Here is a 6,911-nt window from a genome sequence, read left to right on the forward strand (position 1 = left end):
ATTATCATTGATCTCAGCATCCTAAGAATGTCATTGATTCCGCTTCCGTCATGGGCGTGGGAGAGGCTGGTTGTTTTTGAGGAAACAACAGGGTTTTATACAATGCTTGTGCTTCGAGCATAATAACCAGCGCCTGTACTGCGAGGCGACGTCTCGGGGCACTGACTGTTGGTTTCTCACTACCTGTAGAGCTCACTCGGTGTCGTCTGCGTGCGAGGCTCCTCACCGCTACAAGCTGTCATTCCTCACTGGAATCCGAGTCACGTAAACTCAACTTTAAACTACCAGCTGGAGTGAGATTCCCTCCCCCCCCCCCCCCCCATCAGTTGAGATGCAAATTTCAACAAACTCCCTGTGGATAGTTTCATGAAAACTGATTCATGTAGCTGATTTATTCTGCTGATTGTGTTCAGCTCCATTGTCTTGGGACCTAATTCTGAAAAAATAATTGTTGAATTTTTAAAATTTAAAGCAACTATCCCAACTATCCGGATGGGCAGATAGCCCTGGGGTTTATTGAGAAAACCAGTCAGTTTTAGTCGTGATTCATAAAGCATGAAGTCCAACGAGACAATAATAACCGGTAATATGCTGCCTTTGCTGAAATCTTTTCACTAGTTTAATTCATGATTTAAAAAAGATGGCAAATCCTGTCCATGTGGAAAAGTGTTGCATTTTGACCTCGACAGTAATTTCACAGGTTTCCAGCAAGTTTCTTTATTCCTAAACTGCTCATGTCAGCAACATTTTAGACAGCTTTTGATGTGCCATGAGTCAGTTCCAGCAGCATGGACCCACCAGATGTGCCCGTGCCATCCTGACATACCCCCCCAAAAAATGTTTGCGTGTCATGAGCTTTCCATAAGCTCCGGCTGTCGGGCAGAAATTTCATTGATCGTGTTCTCATGCTGTCCTCGACTCTCAAAAACCTGAACCCACTGCGAGCCGAGGCCACCTCGGCATACGATCTGGTTTATCGGATCCCAATGCAAGACTTGACCGTGATCAGATGGCCGTTTATGCCGTTAAAACTCGCATTGCAAAGACGGCCAAGATAGTGGAAAGTCATCTTTAGTCGTTAATGCATATTAGCAAAATAATAACTGATGACAGAACACAGAACGAACTGTAACGATGGCACAGACAGGGGACATCCTCGCTGAAGGTGTGAGGTCTAATTATTATTTCTTTATTACAAAAGCTCTGATCAGTCATCAGTCACTATTTACAGACTGAGGGGGTTGAAATGCACAAGAAGCCCTAATTCTCCTTCACAATAACTCACATGTTTTCCATCAAAATATGCAGTAATTTAGAGCAGCGTACGTGATGGAATAGTGGAATGACAATGTGCCAGATGCCACCAAATGTGGGCTTTATTTTTACTGCCAAAATGTTTCCCCAGACTCTCTTTGGTTTCTTTCCTGCTCACATTAAATCCCACAGACTCATCAAATTACATATTTCTGGCTGACTTACGGCTCTTCTCTGCTCGTGCCACTGTTACACCGCGCGTCAGCGTTTCGACGTATCGCATCCTCGAAGGCCCTGAAGTCTGGGACGAGGCCAGCCAAGCTAACGCTCCTCGTCCTTCTTCATAATTCACCTTATTACAGTAACGGTCCCCTATTACCGAGGCTATCAACAAGGAGCCTACACGTATGCCTCCGGACACCCTCAGTCAACTGAGTCAAAAAGAACCGTGAGACATTAAGGGAGATTCAATGTACCGTTTGTGCCGTTATGCCGTAATTGCCGTGGTTAGTGGGCAGAAGCCATAAAAATAACGATGAGAATCCTCAGAACCGTAGGTAAATAAAGGTTTGCGCATACTGAGCCGCATGTCGCCAGCTTGCTGCTAATTCTTTTCAAGGCGAAATGTCAGCGTGCTACCACCTCGCTAATGACGCGACCAGGAAGCGGTTATCGCTTAAAAACACATTTAACAAAGTCCAACCGCAGCGGGGACTTCTTAAATCCCAGCATGCTCGAATCACACATGTCCTAATGTTGTATCCTTTTCCAACGCATGCACAGTCAAGTCAGGTCCCCAAGTTACCTTCACATGCACAGCGGGTAACGTTTCCTGGGATGAACTTGAAGCACGTGCTGAGAAGGAGGCCAGCCGAATAGGAGGAAAAAAAAGGGCCCCGGCTCTGCTGGTGTTGGTGGCGAGCCGACCCACTGTGACAGAGACATCCGAAAATGAGCCAAACATAATTAGCATTGAAGTAGTCGGCGTGTGGGGAGCGTTTGATGTGCAAAATAATACCTCATCAACATCAACAACGGCTATTACAAACATGACTTAGTGCCTCGGTTGATGAGCGCCGAGCGCGTCGTAAATCACCGCGCGATCCCTCCGTGGTTTAAATTGGCATCTCGGTTTTTTTTAAAGTTAAGAATACAACTTAACGCAACAGCGTGAACTCAAGGTACGTGTTCTTTCATCATATCAGAAGGCGTCTCTTTAGCTTCGAGTGCCGATTTAGACAACATTTTTGTCGACAAGGACAGCGAGATATCGACCTCCTCCTAGGAAGAGGAGTTTCAAAGCAGCTTTGTCTTGGAAATGTAGCACCAGTTCATTAAAGGTTAATGGGGCACTGGTGATACGTTTTATCCACCCACTCTGTTCTGGACTAATGGCTCCTCTCAGGTAGGATGGATGTCCGAGTGCTCGGTGCGAAAGGGTTGCGGCGATGCAGTTCCCTCGCAGGGGAGCGACAAAAGTTCTGAGAGAGACTGGATTTACAACTCAAGCCACCGGTACTCTCGTCTCGCCAAACACGGCCGGGCGCTACATCTTCTTGCACCGCCAAGGATAAATCTACGGCACTATGATATGTTTATAACCCTGTGTGCCAGCTCGCTCTAGGCACTAGCGCTGGGTACCCTGGAATGCAACACCGAGACCTTTAGCATTCTCGAAAAGGAGAAATAAGTCTAAAGATGCAAAAGCGAGATCGTTAACCTAAAAGAGAGCACTCCCACTGCGCATTGGCAATGTGGCGGGAAGAATTACCCGCCATATTCCTACAACTGCTTACTAATTAATGATTACTAAGAAAAATTGGAGGAACGTTTTAAAGCTTTGCATTTTATAACTCGTGAAAGCATTGTTATCTAGTCGTCGTGGGGGCCGCACCACCATTTATTTTCAAGCGTTTTAAAATGGAAAGTGTTGAGAGATAGGAGTTTATAGTGCTTATATATTAGCCTCTAAGGGAGTTGACTGCCGTTAACATTCCTGGCCACCGGCCAGTGTGATCTAACTTCTTTATAAAGGGATTAGTTTGGATTTCTTTTTTTATATGTAGCATAGAAATATCTATGCAGAGATATTAACTCCAGCCTTACATACGTCTAGCAATTTATTTTCTATTAAAATGTGGGAGCCAACTAAGATATACCACGCATACAATGTGTACCCTACTGCCTGCTCAATAACATTGTTTTTCATTGCATTTCTGCATGGACAAGAATATTACAATCGTGATATGTGTCTAAGTGGCTTTTTAGTATGTGTATCAATGGAGGAAAGAGTAGTTTGTATTTGTTGTGCTGACTACTAATAAGTTGCGAGTTCTCTTTGAACCAGTGACACACTGTTATGCTCACTTCTAACATTTCTACATGTAGTTTTTCAGAGGCATTCTTTGAGTCAAGTGCATGGAAATATTGTCCAAACACAACATGCAAGACCACTGGGAAAAAAATAGATTTCTCCTGTAAAAACAGGAAATACATTCATGCATTTTTAAAGGTTACATTTTGCTCCAAATATCTGAACGCAGTCTATTCTAAACAGATTAAAAACAAAGCAGAATCATTGGCCCGGGACGAAGAAAAAAAGAGACCGAATTACCCGCTCAATTCAAATGTGAATACACTTTTGTGAAAGCAGTTGTTTTGCTGGTACTCACCTGTGGTCTTTTTTTACTTGGTCTACATCCTGATTGATGAGTCGACAATAAAGAAATCAGGTGTACTGGCCATGTGTGTGGCGTTTTTTTTTCCTTCTCACTATGTACCTGAGGTGCTTTGAATGGAAACACACTGTACATGATCCCCTGCAGTTAAAGCAATTCAAGGTGGTCCAAGTTCTTATACGTCTGTCCAGCTTGTCCATTCAAGTCAGGTTCAGCTCATCCACCGGGCCAAGCACACACACACACACACACACACACACCTGTCAGCGGAGAACTGTTGGCTGCAACCTGCTGGTCATCTTCAAGCTTGTATTTCTGTGGCCATGAGGCAAAAATCCTCTTCGACTCGTCAAACCGTGGCCATGAGCTCCTCCAGGGTCCTCCAGCTTCGGGGCAGAAATACAACATTTAGGCACTGTTACAACTTCTCACTGTTACAGCATCTGCATTCCAGAACAGTTCATCCACAAACCATGTGGGACTTAAAAGAAACATCTGGATGGCAGCATAGAGGAAAATAAAGAATTGCAGATAACGTATTTCTCTTGTATCACCTCCCACCTCCGAGCTCCGGTCCAATTAATACATAAACCCTCCATCTACTTCTAAATATGCTAGTTTGCGTTCACACTGCTTTCACTCCCCCTTAAGTGCAATAACTAACGGTGTAACCATCACGTTGTGATATTTTATTTATTATTTTTGCCTTATTGATAACGCTCCTTTTAATAGGTACTTATGGCACATGCTAATCTGTCAGACTCTAAAGCTGCTCACACTTGATTATTCTACACTTTTTTTTCTTTTCTTCACACATACCCCTGCAGATATGCATGTATTTTTGGGAAAATGCAGACAGCGCCGAAGGTTCAAATGCTGTGTTTTAGAGCGCAGCCAATGACGATGGCTATATTGCCGTCGACCACAATGTGCAGAAAGAGAAATAAGTTGTCTAAAATAGTAATGAACATGGAGTTATTTGTGCTAAACAGCTGTCTCCTAGAACAGAATGTTCATGGAGTAATTTAGCGAATTGTTGTCGGGAGGCGGTCAGGATGGATGATGAAAATGTAGTATGAGGCATTATCTTTCCTGATGTCGCTTATTAGTTGGATATAACCATAATAGGAGGTGGTGCTACATTGCATGTCACAGGAAATGTTTTTCTGCATGATAATATGTGGAAATGTAAGGAAATTCAAAGCAGAAATAGATTATTGATATGTTGACTGTTGCAATTGTGAGGGGAAAAAAGACAATTATCTTTCTTATGAGTTGGATATAACCTTAATAGGAGGTTGTGCTCCATTGTGGTACGTCACATGAAATGTGTTCCTCCATGATAGTATGTGGAAATGTAAGGACATTTAAAGCAGAAATAGATTATTGATATGTCCACTGTTGCAATTGCGAGAAAAAAAAGAAACATTTCTGAATTTAGGTCCATCTCAGATAAATCTCCATACACACAAACCCCAAACATAAAGGGAAATAAATAAAATAAAAGTCTGATATACTCCTAACGGTATCAGACACGATTACGTTAACTGAAGATGACAGTCACCGCATTGTCGTGTAAACAAAATACAGCATATTGCATATTTAATCCTTTTAACGCTCGCTCTTGGCCTCTGTTGTTGTTTTTCATGCCAATCAGCAAACCTGATTACCCGTTGTGCTCAAGCTCTGATTTCTAAGTGATCTAATTGGTCACAGGTGCACTCGGCAGCCCATAAATACGATAGATGTTGTGATGGTTTCAAGAGTTGTGCCATAACCATATCCCTATTAAGATGTTCTCATACACATAGCTTATAATAATAATATCATATTTCAGTTATTTTAATTATTACATTTTGATTGATTACTTATTCTGTTGTTGTTTTGTGTGACACAGATGGAAAAGGGGTCCGTGAGCATGCAGTTATTTTGCAGTTTGGGGCAACAGTGTGCAAGATAGAGAGACACACACACACACACAATCTTGTTTTCCAGAGATCATAAACTCCCTTCAGAAGTTTTTTTTTCCTACCTGTTACAAAGGAGTAAGCAGTAATGTATTTTGTAGCATATATATATATATCTATACATATACAGGACTGTCTCAGAAAATTAGAATATTGTGATGAAGTTCTTTATTTTCTGGAATGCAATTAAAAAAACAAAAATGTCATGCATTCTGGATTCATTACAAATCAACTGAAATATTGCAAGCCTTTTATTCTGATTTATTGCTGATTATGGTTTACAGCTTAAGAAAACTCAAATATCCTATCTCTAAATATTAGAATATCATGAAAAAGTATACTAGTAGGGTATTAAACAAATCACTTGAATTGTCTAATTAACTCGAAACACCTGCAAGGGTTTCCTGAGCCTTGACAAACACTCAGCTGTTATAAATCTTTTTTTTTACTTGGTCTGAGGAAATATTAAAATTTTATGAGATAGGATTTTAGAGTTTTCTTAAGCTGTAAGCCATAATCAGCAATATTAAAAGAATAAAAGGCTTGCAATATTTCAGTTGATTTGTAATGAATCCAGAATGCATGACATTTTTGTTTTTTTAATTGCATTACAGAAAATAAAGAACTTTATCACAATATTCTAATTTTCTGAGACAGTCCTGTATATATTATATATATGTATATATTATATATATATATCATATATACTGTATATACAAAAGAAAACATTACTGCTTACTCCTTTGTACATATATATATATACAGTATATATATATATATATATATATATACAGGACTCAGAAATTAAAATAGAATTGTGATGAGTTCTTTCTTTTCTTCAATGCAAAAAAAAAAAAAAAATGTCATGCATTCTGGATTCATTCAAAATCAATATTAATATTGTTTTATTCTGATTTTTGTTTATTGCTGATTATTACAGCTTAAGAAAAATATCCTATCTCTAAATATATTAATATACATATCAAGAATAAGTATACTAGTAGGGTATTAA

This window comes from Pseudoliparis swirei, chromosome 18 (genome assembly GCF_029220125.1).
Source record: "Pseudoliparis swirei isolate HS2019 ecotype Mariana Trench chromosome 18, NWPU_hadal_v1, whole genome shotgun sequence".
In the NCBI taxonomy this organism is placed as follows: domain Eukaryota; kingdom Metazoa; phylum Chordata; class Actinopteri; order Perciformes; family Liparidae; genus Pseudoliparis; species Pseudoliparis swirei.